Below are 17,817 nucleotides of genomic sequence, written 5' to 3'. Positions count from 1 at the left end.
AGCACTGGAGAGGAATCCTCAGGTTCCGGCCCCGACTCCACACAAGGTCTTAGGCCCCGGCATCGACGGGAGAGGAATCCCGAGAGGCCCCCGAGGAACTCGCATGGGGACTGGCCTTTCCTGAGGCCACCAGAGCGGGTCCCTGAGGTCCCCGTCGTAAGTCGAGAGCACCTGCCGCAACTCGAGAAAATCCAGGAGGTTTTGCCCTCCAGGCGAGATGAGGCCCATTTCCGCTGAGGCTTCTCGAGGCCAATCACATCTAACCACTGGAACTTCCAAAGGGTCCTTCACACCATTGCTGCACCTCAAGAAGTTCCCCGACATACCCGTCTCCACTCGAGAGGAAGCACGTGGGTCCTGCACACATCCAGGGGAGCCCCGTTTCCGCCTCCTAGCTCGAGATGAGGGATCCTTTCCCTGTTTCGTAGGGAAAGAATTCCCGGCGTTCCAGTCGCATCTCAAGAGGAGGCGCTCTCCACAGGAAAGGCGAGAGGAACTCCAGGGTCGGGCCACCATTCCAAGAGTCCCCCAGATGTGTCAGTCCATTCCAGAGGAACCTGTTTTCCCTGAACTGCCTTGACGTTCAAGCCGAGGATCGACTCCCACCACGTGTGCACGTGGGACAGCCCTGTGGGAAAGCCTCGTGGGAAAGCCTCGTGGAAAAGACTCGAGGAAAACCATAGATCCTTTGATCCATTGGGCGGACTGCGTGACACTGCTGCTACCGCTCTGGCGGAAAGCGCAAGTGCATGCCCGCATTCGAGACGAGGACTGACTCCCCTGGGGAGACTCCAGAAGTACCCCAAGATCCATGTCAGCACTGGAGAGGAATCCTCAGGTTCCGGCCCCGACTCCACACAAGGTCTTAGGCCCCGGCATCGACGGGAGAGGAATCCCGAGAGGCCCCCGAGGAACTCGCATGGGGACTGGCCTTTCCTGAGGCCACCAGAGCGGGTCCCTGAGGTCCTCGTCGTAAGTCGAGAGCACCTGCCGCAACTCGAGAAAATCCAGGAGGTTTTGCCCTCCAGGCGAGATGAGGCCCATTTCCGCTGAGGCTTCTAGAGGCCAATCACATCTAACCACTGGAACTTCCAAAGGGTTCTTCACACCCTTGCTGCAACTTAAGAACTTCCCCGACATACCCGTTTGCACTCGAGAGGAAGCACGTGGTGTCCCGCACACATCCAGGGGAGCCCCGTTTCCGCCTCCTAGCTCGAGATGAGGGATCCTTTCCCTGTTTCGTAGGGAAAGAATTCCCGGCGTTCCCGTCGCATCTCAAGAGGAGGCGCTCTCCACAGGAAAGGCGAGAGGAACTCCAGGGTCATGCCACCATTCCAAGAGTCCCCCAGATGTGTCAGTCCATTCCAGAGGAACCTGTTTTCCCTGCACTGCCTTGACGTTCAAGCCGAGGATCGTCTCCCACCACGTGTGCACGTGGGACAGCCCTGTGGGAAAGCCTCGTGGGAAAGCCTCGTGGGAAAGACTCGAGGGAAAACCATAGATCCTTTGATCCACGCGGCGGACTGTGTGACACTGCTGCTACCGCTCTGGAGGAAAGCGGAAGTGCATGCCCGCATTCGAGACGAGGACTGACTCCCCTGGGGAGACTCCAGAAGTACCGCAAGATCCATGTCAGCACTGGAGAGGAATCCTCAGGTTCCGGCCCCGACTCCACACAAGGTCTTAGGCGCCGGCATCGACGGGAGAGGAATCCCGAGACGCTCCCGCGGAACTCGCATGGGGACTGGCCTTTCCTGAGGCCACCAGAGCGGGTCCCTGAGGTCCCCGTCGTAAGTCGAGAGCACCTGCCGCAACTCGAGAAAATCCAGGCGGTTTTGCCCTCCAGGCGAGATGAGGCCCATTTCCGCTGAGGCTTCTCGAGGCTAATCACGTCTAACCACTGGAACTTCCAAAGGGTCCTTCACACCCTTGCGGCAACTCAAGAAGTTCCCCGACATACCCGTCTCCACTCGAGAGGAAGCACATGGGTCCCGCACACATCCAGGGGAGCCCCGTTTCGGCCTCCTAGCTCGAGATGAGGGATCCTTTCCCTGTTTCGTAGGGAAAGAATTCCCGGCATTCCCGTCGCATCTCAAGAGGAGGCGCTCTCCACAGGAAAGGCGAGAGGAACTCCAGGGTCGTGCCACCATTCCAAGAGTCCCCCAGATGTGTCAGTCCATTCCAGAGGAACCTGTTTTCCCTGCACTGCCTTGACGTTCAAGCCGAGGATCGACTCCCACCACGTGTGCACGTGGGACAGCCCTGTGGGAAAGCCTCGTGGGAAAGCCTCGTGGGAAAGACTCGAGGGAAAACCATAGATCCTTTGATCCATTGGGCGGACTGCGTGACACTGCTGCTACCGCTCTGGAGGAAAGCGCAAGTGCATGCCCGCATTCGAGACGAGGACTGACTCCCCTGGGGAGACTCCAGAAGTACCCCAAGATCCATGTCAGCACTGGAGAGGAATCCTCAGGTTCCGGCCCCGACTCCACACAAGGTCTTAGGCCCAGGCATCGACGGGAGAGGAATCCCGAGAGGCCCCCGAGGAACTCGCATGGGGACTGGCCTTTCCTGAGGCCACCAGAGCGGGTCCCTGAGGTCCCCGTCGTAAGTCGAGAGCACCTGCCGCAACTCGAGAAAATCCAGGAGGTTTTGCCCTCCAGGCGAGATGAGGCCCATTTCCGCTGAGGCTTCTCGAGGCCAATCACATCTAACCACTGGAACTTCCAAAGGGTCCTTCACAACATTGCTGCAACTCAAGAAGTTCCCCGACATACCCGTCTCCACTAGAGAGGAAGCACGTGGGGTCCCGCACACATCCAGGGGAGCCCCGTTTCCGCCTCCTAGCTCGAGATGAGGGATCCTTTCTCTGTTTCGTAGGGAAAGAATTCCCGGCGTTCCCGTCGCATCTCAAGAGGAGGCGCTCTCCACAGGAAAGGCGAGAGGAACTCCAGGGTCTTGCCACCATTCCAAGAGTCCCCCAGATGTGTCAGTCCATTCCAGAGGAACCTGTTTTCCCTGAACTGCCTTGACGTTCAAGCCGAGGATCGACTCCCACCACGTGTGCACGTGGGACAGCCCTGTGGGAAAGCCTCGTGGGAAAGCCTCGTGGGAAAGACTCGAGGGAAAACCATAGATCCTTTGATCCACGCGGCGGACTGCGTGACACTGCTGCTACCGCTCTGGAGGAAAGCGCAAGTGCATGCCCGCATTCGAGACGAGGACTGACTCCCCTGGGGAGACTCCAGAAGTACCCCAAGATCCATGTCAGCACTGGAGAGGAATCCTCAGGTTCCGGCCCCGACTCCACACAAGGTCTTAGGCGCCGGCATCGACGGGAGAGGAATCCCGAGACGCTCCCGCGGAACTCGCATGGGGACTGGCCTTTCCTGAGGCCACCAGAGCGGGTCCCTGAGGTCCCCGTCATAAGTCGAGAGCACCTGCCGCAACTCGAGAAAATCCATGCGGTTTTGCCCTCCAGGCGAGATGAGGCCCATTTCCGCTGAGGCTTCTCGAGGCTAATCACGACTAACCACTGGAACTTCCAAAGGGTCCTTCACACCCTTGCGGCAACTCAAGAAGTTCCCCGACATACCCGTCTCCACTCGAGAGGAAGCACGTGTGTCCCGCACACATCCAGGGGAGCCCCGTTTCCGCCTCCTAGCTCGAGATGAGGGATCCTTTCCCTGTTTCGTAGGGAAAGAATTCCGGCGTTCCCGTCGCATCTCAAGAGGAGGTGCTCTCCACAGGAAAGGCGAGAAGAACTGAAGGGTCGTGCCACGATTCCAAGCGTCCCCCAGATGTGTCAGTCCATTCCAGAGGAACCTGTTTTCCCTGCACTGCCTTGACGTTCAAGCCGAGGATCGACTCCCACCACGTGTGCACGTGGGACAGCCCTGTGGGAAAGCCTCGTGGGAAAGCCTCGTGGGAAAGACTCGAGGGAAAACCATAGATCCTTTGATCCACGCGGTGGACTGCGTGACACTGCTGCTACCACTCTGGAGGAAAGCGCAAGTGCATGCCCGCATTCAAGACAAGGACTGACCTCCCTGGGGAGACTCCAGAAGTACCCCAAGATCCATGTCAGCACTGGAGAGGAATCCTCAGGTTACGGCCCCGACTCCACACAAGGTCTTAGGCCCCGGCATCGACGGGAGAGGAATCCCGAGAGGCCCCCGAGGAACTCGCATGGGGACTGGCCTTTCCTGAGGCCACCAGAGCGGGTCCCTGAGGTCCCCGTCGTAAGTCGAGAGCACCTGCCGCAACTCGAGAAAATCCAGGAGGTTTTGCCCTCCAGGCGAGATGAGGCCCATTTCCGCTGAGGCTTCTCGAGGCCAATCACATCTAACCACTGGAACTTCCAAAGGGTCCTTCACACCATTGCTGCAACTCAAGAAGTTCCCCGACATACCCGTCTGCACTCGAGAGGAAGCACGTGGTGTCCCGCACACATCCAGGGGAGCCCCGTTTCCGCCTCCTAGCTCGAGATGAGGGATCCTTTCCCTGTTTCGTAGGGAAAGAATTCCCGGCGTTCCCGTCGCATCTCAAGAGGAGGCGCTCTCCACAGGAAAGGCGAGAGGAACTCCAGGGTCGTGCCACCATTCCAAGAGTCCCCCAGATATGTCAGTCCATTCCAGAGGAACCTGTTTTCCCTGCACTGCCTTGACGTTCAAGCCGAGGATCGACTCCCACCACGTGTGCACGTGGGACAGCCCTGTGGGAAAGCCTCGTGGGAAAGCCTCGTGGGAAAGACTCGAGGGAAAACCATAGATCCTTTGATCCACGCGGCGGACTGCGTGACACTGCTGCTACCGCTCTGGAGGAAAGCGCAAGTGCATGCCCACATTCGAAACGAGGACTGACTCCCCTGGGGAGAATCCAGAAGTACCCCAAGATCCATGGCAGCACTGGAGAGGAATCCTCAGGTTCCAGCCTCGACTCCACACAAGGTCTTAGGCCCCGGCATCGACGGGAGAGGAATCCCGAGACGCCCCCGCGGAACTCGCATGGGGACTGGCCTTTCCTGAGGCCACCAGAGCGGGTCCCTGAGGTCCTCGTCGTAAGTCGAGAGCACCTGCCGCAACTCGAGAAAATCCAGGAGGTTTTGCCCTCCAGGCGAGATGAGGCCCATTTCCGCTGAGGCTTCTAGAGGCCAATCACATCTAACCACTGGAACTTCCAAAGGGTCCTTCACACCCTTGCTGCAACTTAAGAACTTCCCCGACATACCCGTTTGCACTCGAGAGGAAGCAAGTGGTGTCCCGCACACATCCAGGGGAGCCCCGTTTCCGCCTCCTAGCTCGAGATGAGGGATCCTTTCCCTGTTTCGTAGGGAAAGAATTCCCGGCGTTCCCGTCGCATCTCAAGAGGAGGCGCTCTCCACAGGAAAGGCGAGAGGAACTCCAGGGTCATGCCACCATTCCAAGAGTCCCCCAGATGTGTCAGTCCATTCCAGAGGAACCTGTTTTCCCTGCACTGCCTTGACGTTCAAGCCGAGGATCGTCTCCCACCACGTGTGCACGTGGGACAGCCCTGTGGGAAAGCCTCGTGGTAAAGCCTCGTGGGAAAGACTCGAGGGAAAACCATAGATCCTTTGATCCACGCGGCGGACTGCGTGACACTGCTGCTACCGCTCTGGAGGAAAGCGCAAGTGCATGCCCGCATTCGAGACGAGGACTGACTCCCCTGGGGAGACTCCAGAAGTACCCCAAGATCCATGTCAGCACTGGAGAGGAATCCTCAGGTTCCGGCCCCGACTCCACACAAGGTCTTAGGCCCCGGCATCGACGGGAGAGGAATCCCGAGAGGCCCCCGAGGAACTCGCATGGGGACTGGCCTTTCCTGAGGCCACCAGAGCGGGTCCCTGAGGTCCCCGTCGTAAGTCGAGAGCACCTGCCGCAACTCGAGAAAATCCAGGAGGTTTTGCCCTCCAGGCGAGATGAGGCCCATTTCCGCTGAGGCTTCTCGAGGCCAATCACATCTAACCACTGGAACTTCCAAAGGGTCCTTCACACCCTTGCTGCAACTTAAGAACTTCCCCGACATACCCGTTTGCACTCGAGAGGAAGCAAGTGGTGTCCCGCACACATCCAGGGGAGCCCCGTTTCCGCCTCCTAGCTCGAGATGAGGGATCCTTTCCCTGTTTCGTAGGGAAAGAATTCCCGGCGTTCCCGTCGCATCTCAAGAGGAGGCGCTCTCCACAGGAAAGGCGAGAGGAACTCCAGGGTCATGCCACCATTCCAAGAGTCCCCCAGATGTGTCAGTCCATTCCAGAGGAACCTGTTTTCCCTGCACTGCCTTGACGTTCAAGCCGAGGATCGTCTCCCACCACGTGTGCACGTGGGACAGCCCTGTGGGAAAGCCTCGTGGGAAAGCCTCGTGGGAAAGACTCGAGGGAAAACCATAGATCCTTTGATCCACGCGGCGGACTGCGTGACACTGCTGCTACCACTCTGGAGGAAAGCGCAAGTGCATGCCCGCATTCGAGACGAGGACTGACTCCCCTGGGGAGACTCCAGAAGTACCCCAAGATCCATGTCAGCACTGGAGAGGAATCCTCAGGTTCCGGCCCCGACTCCACACAAGGTCTTAGGCCCCGGCATCGACGGGAGAGGAATCCCGAGAGGCCCCCGAGGAACTCGCATGGGGACTGGCCTTTTCTGAGGCCACCAGAGCGGGTCCCTGAGGCCCCCGTCGTAAGTCGAGAGCACCTGCCCCAACTCGAGAAAATCCAGGAGGTTTTGCCCTCCAGGCGAGATGAGGCCCATTTCCGCTGAGGCTTCTCGAGGCCAATCACATCTAACCACTGGACTTTCCAAAGGGTCCTTCACACCCTTGCTGCAACTCAAGAAGTACCCCGACATACCCGTCTGCAATCGAGAGGAAGCACGTGGGGTCCCGCACACATCCAGGGGAGCCCCGTTTCCGCCTCCTAACTCGAGATGAGGGATCCTTTCCCTGTTTCGTAGGGAAAGAATTCCCGGCGTTCCCGTCGCATCTCAAGAGGAGGCGCTCTCCACAGGAAAGGCGAGAGGAACTCCAGGGTCATGCCACCATTCCAAGAGTCCCCCAGATGTGTCAGTCCATTCCAGAGGAACCTGTTTTCCCTGCACTGCCTTGACGTTCAAGCCGAGGATCGACTCCCACCACGTGTGCACGTGGGACAGCCCTGTGGGAAAGCCTCGTGGGAAAGCCTCGTGGGAAAGACTCGAGGGAAAACCATAGATCCTTTGATCCACGCGGCGGACTGCGTGACACTGCTGCTACCGCTCTGGAGGAAAGCGCAAGTGCATGCCCGCATTCGAGACGAGGACTGACTCCCCTGGGGAGACTCCAGAAGTACCCCAAGATCCATGTCAGCACTGGAGAGGAATCCTCAGGTTCCGTCCCCGACTCCACACAAGGTCTTAGGCCACGGCATCGACGGGAGAGGATTCCCGAGTGGCCCCCGAGGAACTCGCATGGGGACTGGCCTTTCCTGAGGCCACCAGAGCGGGTCCCTGAGGTCCCCGTCGTAAGTCGAGAGCACCTGCCGCAACTCGAGAAAATCCAGGAGGTTTTGCCCTCCAGGCGAGATGAGGCCCATTTCCGCTGAGGCTTCTCGAGGCCAATCACATCTAACCACTGGAACTTCCAAAGGGTCCTTCACACCCTTGCTGCAACTCAAGAAGTTCCCCGACATACCCGTCTCCACTCGAGAGGAAGCACGTGGTGTCCCGCACACATCCAGGGGAGCCCCGTTTCCGCCTCCTAGCTCGAGATGAGGGATCCTTTCCCTGTTTCGTAGGGAAAGAATTCCCGGCGTTCCCGTCGCATCTCAAGAGGAGGCGCTCTCCACAGGAAAGGCGAGAGGAACTCCAGGGTCATGCCACCATTCCAAGAGTCCCCCAGATGTGTCAGTCCATTCCAGAGGAACCTGTTTTCCCTGCACTGCCTTGACGTTCAAACCGAGGATCGACTCCCACCACGTGTGCACGTGGGACAGCCCTGTGGGAAAGCCTCGTGGGAAAGCCTCGTGGGAAAGACTCGAGGGAAAACCATAGATCCTTTGATCCACGCGGCGGACTGCGAGACACTGCTGCTACCGCTCTGGAGGAAAGCGCAAGTGCATGCCCGCATTCGAGACGAGGACTGACTCCCCTGGGGAGACTCCAGAAGTACCCCAAGATCCATGTCAGCACTGGAGAGGAATCCTCAGGTTCCGGCCCCGACTCCACAAAAGGTCTTAGGCCCCGGCATCGACGGGAGAGGAATCCCGAGAGGCCCCCGAGGAACTCGCATGGGGACTGGCCTTTCCTGAGGCCACCAGAGCGGTTCCCTGAGGTCCCCATCGTAAGTCGAGAGCACCTGCCGCATTTCGAGAAAATCCAGGAGGTTTTGCCCTCCAGGCGAGATGAGGCCCATTTCCGCTGAGGCTTCTCGAGGCCAATCACATCTAACCACTGGAACTTCCAAAGGGTCCTTCACACCATTGCTGCAACTCAAGAAGTTCCCCGACATACCCGTCTCCACTCGAGAGGAAGCACGTGGGGTCCCGCACACATCCAGGGGAGCTCCGTTTCCGCCTCCTAGCTCGAGATGAGGGATCCTTTCCCTGTTTCGTAGGGAAAGAATTCCCGGCGTTCCCGTCGCATCTCAAGAGGAGGCGCTCTCCACAGGAAAGGCGAGAGGAACTCCAGGGTCGTGCCACCATTCCAAGAGTCCCCCAGATGTGTCAGTCCATTCCAGAGGAACCTGTTTTCCCTGCACTGCCTTGATGTTCAAGCCGAGGATCGACTCCGACCACTTGTGCACGTGGGACAGCCCTGTGGGAAAGCCTCGTGGGAAAGCCTCGTGGGAAAGACTCGAGGGAAAAGCATAGATCCTTTGATCCACGCGGCAGACTGCGTGACACTGCGGCTACCGCTCTGGAGGAAAGCGCAAGTGCATGCCCGCATTCGAGACGAGGACTGACTCCCCTGGGGAGACTCCAGAATTACCCCAAGATCCATGTCAGCACTGGAGAGGAATCCTCAGGTTCCGGCCCCGACTCCACACAAGGTCTTAGGCCCCGTCATCGACGGGAAAGGAATCCCGAGAGGCCCCCGAGGAACTCGCATGGGGACTGGCCTTTCCTGAGGCCACCAGAGCGGGTCCCTGAGGTCCCCGTCGTAAGTCGAGAGCACCTGCCGCAACTAGAGGAAATCCAGGAGGTTTTGCCCTCCAGGCGAGATGAGGCCCATTTCCGCTGAGGCTTCTCGAGGCTAATCACGTCTAACCACTGGAACTTCCAAAGGGTCCTTCACACCCTTGCTGCAACTCAAGAAGTTCCCCGACATACCCGTCTCCACTCGAGAGGAAGCACGTGGGTCCCGCACACATCCATGGAAGCCCCGTTTCCGCCTCCTAGCTCGAGATGAGGGATCCTTTCCCTGTTTCGTAGGGAAAGAATTCCCGGCGTTCCCGTCGCATCTCAAGAGGAGGCGCTCTCCACAGGAAAGGCGAGAGGAACTCCAGGGTCGTGCCACCATTCCAAGAGACCCCCAGATGTGTCAGTCCATTCCAGAGGAACCTGTTTTCCCTGCACTGCCTTGACGTTCAAGCCGAGGATCGACTCCCACCACGTGTGCACGTGGGACAGCCCTGTGGGAAAGCCTCGTGGGAAAGCCTCGTGGGAAAGACTCGAGGGAAAACCATAGATCCTTTGATCCACGCGGCGGACTGCGTGACACTGCTGCTACCGCTCTGGAGGAAAGCGCAAGTGCATGCCCGCATTCGAGACGAGGACTGACTCCCCTGGGGAGACTCCAGAAGTACCCCAAGATCCATGTCAGCACTGGAGAGGAATCCTCAGGTTCCGGCCCCGACTCCACACAAGGTCTTAGGCCCCGGCATCGACGGGAGAGGAATCCCGAGAGGCCCCCGTGGAACTCGCATGGGGACTGGCCTTTCCTGAGGCCACCAGAGCAGTTCCCTGAGGTCCCCATCGTAAGTCGAGAGCACCTGCCGCATTTCGAGAAAATCCAGGAGGTTTTGCCCTCCAGGCGAGATGAGGCCCATTTCCGCTGAGGCTTCTCGAGGCCAATCACATCTAACCACTGGAACTTCCAAAGGGTCCTTCACACCATTGCTGCAACTCAAGAAGTTCCCCGACATACCCGTCTCCACTCGAGAGGAAGCACGTGGGGTCCCGCACACATCCAGGGGAGCTCCGTTTCCGCCTCCTAGCTCGAGATGAGGGATCCTTTCCCTGTTTCGTAGGGAAAGAATTCCCGGCGTTCCCGTCGCATCTCAAGAGGAGGCGCTCTCCACAGGAAAGGCGAGAGGAACTCCAGGGTCGTGCCACCATTCCAAGAGTCCCCCAGATGTGTCAGTCCATTCCAGAGGAACCTGTTTTCCCTGCACTGCCTTGACGTTCAAGCCGAGGATCGACTCCGACCACTTGTGCACGTGGGACAGCCCTGTGGGAAAGCCTCGTGGGAAAGCCTCGTGGGAAAGACTCGAGGGAAAAGCATAGATCCTTTGATCCACGCGGCAGACTGCGTGACACTGCGGCTACCGCTCTGGAGGAAAGCGCAAGTGCATGCCCGCATTCGAGACGAGGACTGACTCCCCTGGGGAGACTCCAGAATTACCCCAAGATCCATGTCAGCACTGGAGAGGAATCCTCAGGTTCCGGCCCCGACTCCACACAAGGTCTTAGGCCCCGTCATCGACGGGAAAGGAATCCCGAGAGGCCCCCGAGGAACTCGCATGGGGACTGGCCTTTCCTGAGGCCACCAGAGCGGGTCCCTGAGGTCCCCGTCGTAAGTCGAGAGCACCTGCCGCAACTAGAGGAAATCCAGGAGGTTTTGCCCTCCAGGCGAGATGAGGCCCATTTCCGCTGAGGCTTCTCGAGGCTAATCACGTCTAACCACTGGAACTTCCAAAGGGTCCTTCACACCCTTGCTGCAACTCAAGAAGTTCCCCGACATACCCGTCTCCACTCGAGAGGAAGCACGTGGGTCCCGCACACATCCATGGAAGCCCCGTTTCCGCCTCCTAGCTCGAGATGAGGGATCCTTTCCCTGTTTCGTAGGGAAAGAATTCCCGGCGTTCCCGTCGCATCTCAAGAGGAGGCGCTCTCCACAGGAAAGGCGAGAGGAACTCCTGGGTCGTGCCACCATTCTAAGAGTCCCCCAGATGTGTCAGTCCATTCCAGAGGAACCTGTTTTCCCTGCACTGCCTTGACATTCAAGCCGAGGATCGACTCCCACCACGTGTGCACGTGGGACAGCCCTGTGGGAAAGCCTCGTGGGAAAGCCTCGTGGGAAAGACTCGAGGGAAAACCATAGATCCTTTGATCCACGCGGCGGACTGCGTGACACTGCTGCTACCGCTCTGGAGGAAAGCGCAAGTGCATGCCCGCATTCAAGACGAGGACTGACTCCCCTGGGGAGACTCAAGAAGTACCCCAGGATCCATGTCAGCACTGGAGAGGAATCCTCAGGTTCCGGCCCCGACTCCACACAAGGTCTTAGGCCCCGGGATCGACGGGAGAGGAATCCCGAGAGGCCCCCGAGGAACTCGCATGGGGACTGGCCTTTTCTGAGGCCACCAGAGCGGGTCCCTGAGGCCCCCGTCGTAAGTCGAGAGCACCTGCCCCAACTCGAGAAAATCCAGGAGGTTTTGCCCTCCAGGCGAGATGAGGCCCATATCCGCTGAGGCTTCTCGAGGCCAATCACATCTAACCACTGGACTTTCCAAAGGGTCCTTCACACCCTTGCTGCAACTCAAGAAGTACCCCGACATACCCGTCTGCAATCGAGAGGAAGCACGTGGGGTCCCGCACACATCCAGCGGAGCCCCGTTTCCGCCTCCTAACTCGAGATGAGGGATCCTTTCCCTGTTTCCTAGGGAAAGAATTCCCGGCGTTCCCGTCGCATCTCAAGAGGAGGCGCTCTCCACAGGAAAGGCGAGAGGAACTCCAGGGTCATGCCACCATTCCAAGAGTCCCCCAGATGTGTCAGTCCATTCCAGAGGAACCTGTTTTCCCTGCACTGCCTTGACGTTCAAGCCGAGGATCGACTCCCACCACGTGTGCACGTGGGACAGCCCTGTGGGAAAGCCTCGTGGGAAAGCCTCGTGGGAAAGACTCGAGGGAAAACCATAGATCCTTTGATCCAAGCGGCGGACTGCGTGACACTGCTGCTACCGCTCTGGAGGAAAGCGCAAGTGCATGCCCGCATTCGAGACGAGGACTGACTCCCCTGGGGAGACTCCAGAAGTACCCCAAGATCCATGTCAGCACTGGAGAGGAATCCTCAGGTTCCGGCCCCGACTCCACACAAGGTCTTAGGCCACGGCATCGACGGGAGAGGAATCCCGAGTGGCCCCCGAGGAACTCGCATGGGGACTGGCCTTTCCTGAGGCCACCAGAGCGGGTCCCTGAGGTCCCCGTCGTAAGTCGAGAGCACCTGCCGCAACTCGAGAAAATCCAGGAGGGTTTGCCCTCCAGGCGAGATGAGGCCCATTTCCGCTGAGGCTTCTCGAGGCCAATCACATCTAACCACTGGAACTTCCAAAGGGTCCTTCACACCCTTGTTGCAACTCAAGAAGTTCCCCGACATACCCGTCTGCACTCGAGAGGAAGCACGTGGTGTCCCGCACACATCCAGGGGAGCCCCGTTTCCGCCTCCTAGCTCGAGATGAGGGATCCTTTCCCTGTTTCGTAGGGAAAGAATTCCCGGCGTTCCCGTCGCATCTCAAGAGGAGGCGCTCTCCACAGGAAAGGCGAGAGGAACTACAGGGTCATGCCACCATTCCAAGAGTCCCCCAGATGTGTCAGTCCATTCCAGAGGAACCTGTTTTCCCTGCACTGCCTTGACGTTCAAGCCGAGGATCGACTCCCACCACGTGTGCACGTGGGACAGCCCTGTGGGAAAGCCTCGTGGGAAAGCCTCGTGGGAAAGACTCGAGGGAAAACCATAGATCCTTTGATCCACGCGGAGGACTGCGAGACACTGCTGCTACCGCTCTGGAGGAAAGCGCAAGTGCATGCCCGCATTCGAGACGAGGACTGACTCCCCTGGGGAGACTCCAGAAGTACCCCAAGATCCATGTCAGCACTGGAGAGGAATCCTCAGGTTCCGGCCCCGACTCCACACAAGGTCTTAGGCCGCGGCAACGACGGGAGAGGAATCCCGAGAGGCCCCCGTGGAACTCGCATGGGGACTGGCCTTTCCTGAGGCCACCAGAGCGGTTCCCTGAGGTCCCCATCGTAAGTCGAGAGCACCTGCCGCATTTCGAGAAAATCCAGGAGGTTTTGCCCTCCAGGCGAGATGAGGCCCATTTCCGCTGAGGCTTCTCGAGGCCAATCACATCTAACCACTGGAACTTCCAAAGGGTCCTTCACACCATTGCTGCAACTCAAGAAGTTCCCCGACATACCCGTCTCCACTCGAGAGGAAGCACGTGGGGTCCCGCACACACCCAGGGGAGCCCCGTTTCCGCCTCCTAGCTCGAGATGAGGGATCCTTTCCCTGTTTCGTAGGGAAAGAATTCCCGGCGTTCCCGTCGCATCTCAAGAGGAGGCGCTCTCCACAAGAAAGGCGAGAGGAACTCCAGGGTCGTGACACCATTCCAAGAGTCCCCCAGATGTGTCAGTCCATTCCAAGGAACCTGTTTTCCCTGCACTGCCTTGACGTTCAAGCCGAGGATCGACTCCCACCACGTGTGCACGTGGACAGCACTGTGGGAAAGCCTCGTGGGAAAGCCTCGTGGGAAAGACTCGAGGGAAAACCATAGATCCTTTGATCCACGCGGCGGACTGCGTGACACTGCTGCTACCGCTCTGGAGGAAAGCGCAAGTGCATGCCCGCATTCGAGACGAGGACTGACTCCCCTGGGGAGACTCCAGAAGTACCCCAAGATCCATGTCAGCACTGGAGAGGAATCCTCAGGTTCCGGCCCCGACTCCACACAAGGTCTTAGGCCCTGGCATTGACGGGAGAGGAATACCGAGAGGCCCCCGAGGAACTCGCATGGGGACTGGCCTTTCCTGAGGCCACCAGAGCGGGTCCCTGAGGTCCCCGTCGTAAGTCGAGAGCACCTGCCGCAACTCGAGAAAATCCAGGAGGTTTTGCCCTCCAGGCGAGATGAGGCCCATTTCCGCTGAGGCTTCTCGAGGCCAATCACATCTAACCACTGGAACTTCCAAAGGGTCCTTCACACCCTTGCTGCAACTCAAGAAGTTCCCCGACACACCCGTCTGCACTCGAGAGGAAACACGTGGGTCCCGCACACATCCAGGGGAGCCCCGTTTCCGCCTCCTAGCTCGAGATGAGGGATCCTTTCCCTGTTTCATAGGGAAAGAATTCCCGGCAATCCCGTCGCATCTCAAGAGGAGGCGCTCTCCACAGGAAAGGCGAGAGGAACTCCAGGGTCGTGAAACCATTCCAAGAGTCCCCCAGATGTGTCAGTCCATTCCAGAGGAACCTGTTTTCCCTGCACTGCCTTGACGTTCAAGCCGAGGATCGACTCCCACCACGTGTGCACGTGGGACAGCCCTGTGGGAAAGCCTCGTGGGAAAGCCTCGTGGGAAAGACTCGAGGGAAAACCATAGATCCTTTGATCCACGCGGCGGACTGCGTGACACTGCTGCTACCGCTCTGGAGGAAAGCGCAAGTGCATGCCCGCATTCGAGACGAGGACTGACTCCCCTGGGGAGACTCCAGAAGTACCCCAAGATCCATGTCAGCACTGGAGAGGAATCCTCAGGTTCCGGCCCCGACTCCACACAAGGTCTTAGGCCCCGGCATCGACGGGAGAGGAATCCCGAGAGGCCCCCGAGGAACTCGCATGGGGACTGGCCTTTCCTGAGGCCACCAGAGCGGGTCCCTGAGGTCCCCGTCGTAAGTCGAGAGCACCTGCCGCAACTCGAGAAAATCCAGGAGGTTTTGCCCTCCAGGTGAGATGAGGCCCATTTCCGCTGAGGCTTCTCGAGGCCAATCACATCTAACCACTGGAACTTCCAAAGGGTCCTTCACACCCTTGCTGCAACTCAAGAAGGTCCCCGACATACCCGTCTCCACTCGAGAGGAAGCACGTGGGGTCCCGCACACACCCAGGGGAGCCCCGTTTCCGCCTCCAAGCTCGAGATGAGGGATCCTTTCCCTGTTTCGTAGGGAAAGAATTCCCGGCTTTCCCGTCGCATCTCAAGAGGAGGCGCTCTCCACAGGAAAGGCGAGAGGAACTCCAGGGTCGTGACACCATTCCAAGAGTCCCCCAGATGTGTCAGTCCATTCCAGTGGAACCTGTTTTCCCTGCACTGCCTTGATGTTCAAGCCGAGGATCGACTCCCACCACGTGTGCACGTGGGACAGCACTGTGGGAAAGCCTCGTGGGAAAGCCTCGTGGGAAAGACTCGAGGGAAAACCATAGATCCTTTGATCCACGCGGCGGACTGCGTGACACTGCTGCTATCGCTCTGGAGGAAAGCGCAAGTGCATGCCCGCATTCGAGACGAGGACTGACTCCCCTGTGGAGACTCCAGAAGTACCCCAAGATCCAGTTCAGCACTGGAGAGGAATCCTCAGGTTCCGGCCCCGACTCCACACAAGGTCTTAGGCCCCGGCATCGACGGGAGAGGAATCCCGAGAGGCCCCCGAGGAACTCGCATGGGGACTGGCCTTTCCTGAGGCCACCAGAGCGGGTCCCTGAGGTCCCCATCGTAAGTCGAGAGCACCTGCCGCAACTCGAGAAAATCCAGGAGGTTTTGCCCTCCAGGCGAGATGAGGCCCATTTCCGCTGAGCCTTCTCGAGGCCAATCACATCTAACCACTGGAACTTCCAAAGGGTCCTTCACACCCTTGCTGCAACTCAAGAAGTTCCCCGACATACCCGTCTGCACTCGAGAGGAAGCACGTGGTGTCCCGCACACATCCAGGGGAGCCCCCTTTCCGCCTCCTAGCTCGAGATGAGGGATCCTTTCCCTGTTTCGTAGGGATAGAATTCCCTGAGTTCCCGTCGCATCTCAAGAGGAGGCGCTCTCCACAGGAAAGGCGAGAGGAACTCCCGGGTCATGCCACCATTCCAAGAGTCCCCCAGATGTGTCAGTCCATTCCAGAGGAACCTGTTTTCCCTGCACTGCCTTGACGTTCAAGCCGAGGATCGACTCCCACCACGTGTGCACGTGGGACAGCCCTGTGGGAAAGCCTCGTGGGAAAGCCTCGTTGGAAAGACTCGAGGGAAAACCATAGATCCTTTGATCCACGCGGCGGACTGCGTGACACTGCTGCTACCGCTCTGGAGGAAAGCGCAAGTGCATGCCCGCATTCAAGACGAGGACTGACTCCCCTGGGGAGACTCAAGAAGTACCCCAGGATCCATGTCAGCACTGGAGAGGAATCCTCAGGTTCCGGCCCCGACTCCACACAAGGTCTTAGGCCCCGGGATCGACGGGAGAGGAATCCCGAGAGGCCCCCGAGGAACTCGCATGGGGACTGGCCTTTTCTGAGGCCACCAGAGCGGGTCCCTGAGGCCCCCGTCGTAAGTCGAGAGCACCTGCCCCAACTCGAGAAAATCCAGGAGGTTTTGCCCTCCAGGCGAGATGAGGCCCATTTCCGCTGAGGCTTCTCGAGGCCAATCACATCTAACCACTGGACTTTCCAAAGGGTCCTTCACACCCTTGCTGCAACTCAAGAAGTACCCCGACATACCCGTCTGCAATCGAGAGGAAGCACGTGGGGTCCCGCACACATCCAGGGGAGCCCCGTTTCCGCCTCCTAACTCGAGATGAGGGATCCTTTCCCTGTTTCCTAGGGAAAGAATTCCCGGCGTTCCCGTCGCATCTCAAGAGGAGGCGCTCTCCACAGGAAAGGCGAGAGGAACTCCAGGGTCATGCCACCATTCCAAGAGTCCCCCAGATGTGTCAGTCCATTCCAGAGGAACCTGTTTTCCCTGCACTGCCTTGACGTTCAAGCCGAGGATCGACTCCCACCACGTGTGCACGTGGGACAGCCCTGTGGGAAAGCCTCGTGGGAAAGCCTCGTGGGAAAGACTCGAGGGAAAACCATAGATCCTTTGATCCACGCGGCGGACTGCGAGACACTGCTGCTACCGCTCTGGAGGAAAGCGCAAGTGCATGCCCGCATTCGAGACGAGGACTGACTCCCCTGGGGAGACTCCAGAAGTACCCCAAGATCCATGTCAGCACTGGAGAGGAATCCTCAGGTTCCGGCCCCGACTCCACACAAGGTCTTAGGCCCCGGCATCGACGGGAGAGGAATCCCGAGAGGCCCCCGTGGAACTCGCATGGGGACTGGCCTTTCCTGAGGCCACCAGAGCGGTTCCCTGAGGTCCCCATCGTAAGTCGAGAGCACCTGCCGCATTTCGAGAAAATCCAGGAGGTTTTGCCCTCCAGGCGAGATGAGGCCCATTTCCGCTGAGGCTTCTCGAGGCCAATCACATCTAACCACTGGAACTTCCAAAGGGTCCTTCACACCATTGCTGCAACTCAAGAAGTTCCCCGACATACCCGTCTCCACTCGAGAGGAAGCACGTGGGGTCCCGCACACACCCAGGGGAGCCCCGTTTCCGCCTCCTAGCTCGAGATGAGGGATCCTTTCCCTGTTTCGTAGGGAAAGAATTCCCGGCGTTCCCGTCGCATCTCAAGAGGAGGCGCTCTCCACAAGAAAGGCGAGAGGAACTCCAGGGTCGTGACACCATTCCAAGAGTCCCCCAGATGTGTCAGTCCATTCCAGAGGAACCTGTTTTCCCTGCACTGCCTTGACGTTCAAGCCGAGGATCGACTCCCACCACGTGTGCACGTGGACAGCACTGTGGGAAAGCCTCGTGGGA

The sequence above is a fragment of the Ovis canadensis genome, chromosome 13 (assembly GCF_042477335.2).
Source record: "Ovis canadensis isolate MfBH-ARS-UI-01 breed Bighorn chromosome 13, ARS-UI_OviCan_v2, whole genome shotgun sequence".
Classification (NCBI taxonomy): domain Eukaryota; kingdom Metazoa; phylum Chordata; class Mammalia; order Artiodactyla; family Bovidae; genus Ovis; species Ovis canadensis.
The sequence above is the reverse complement of the archived record's forward strand: the minus strand, read 5'-3'. Positions refer to the sequence as shown.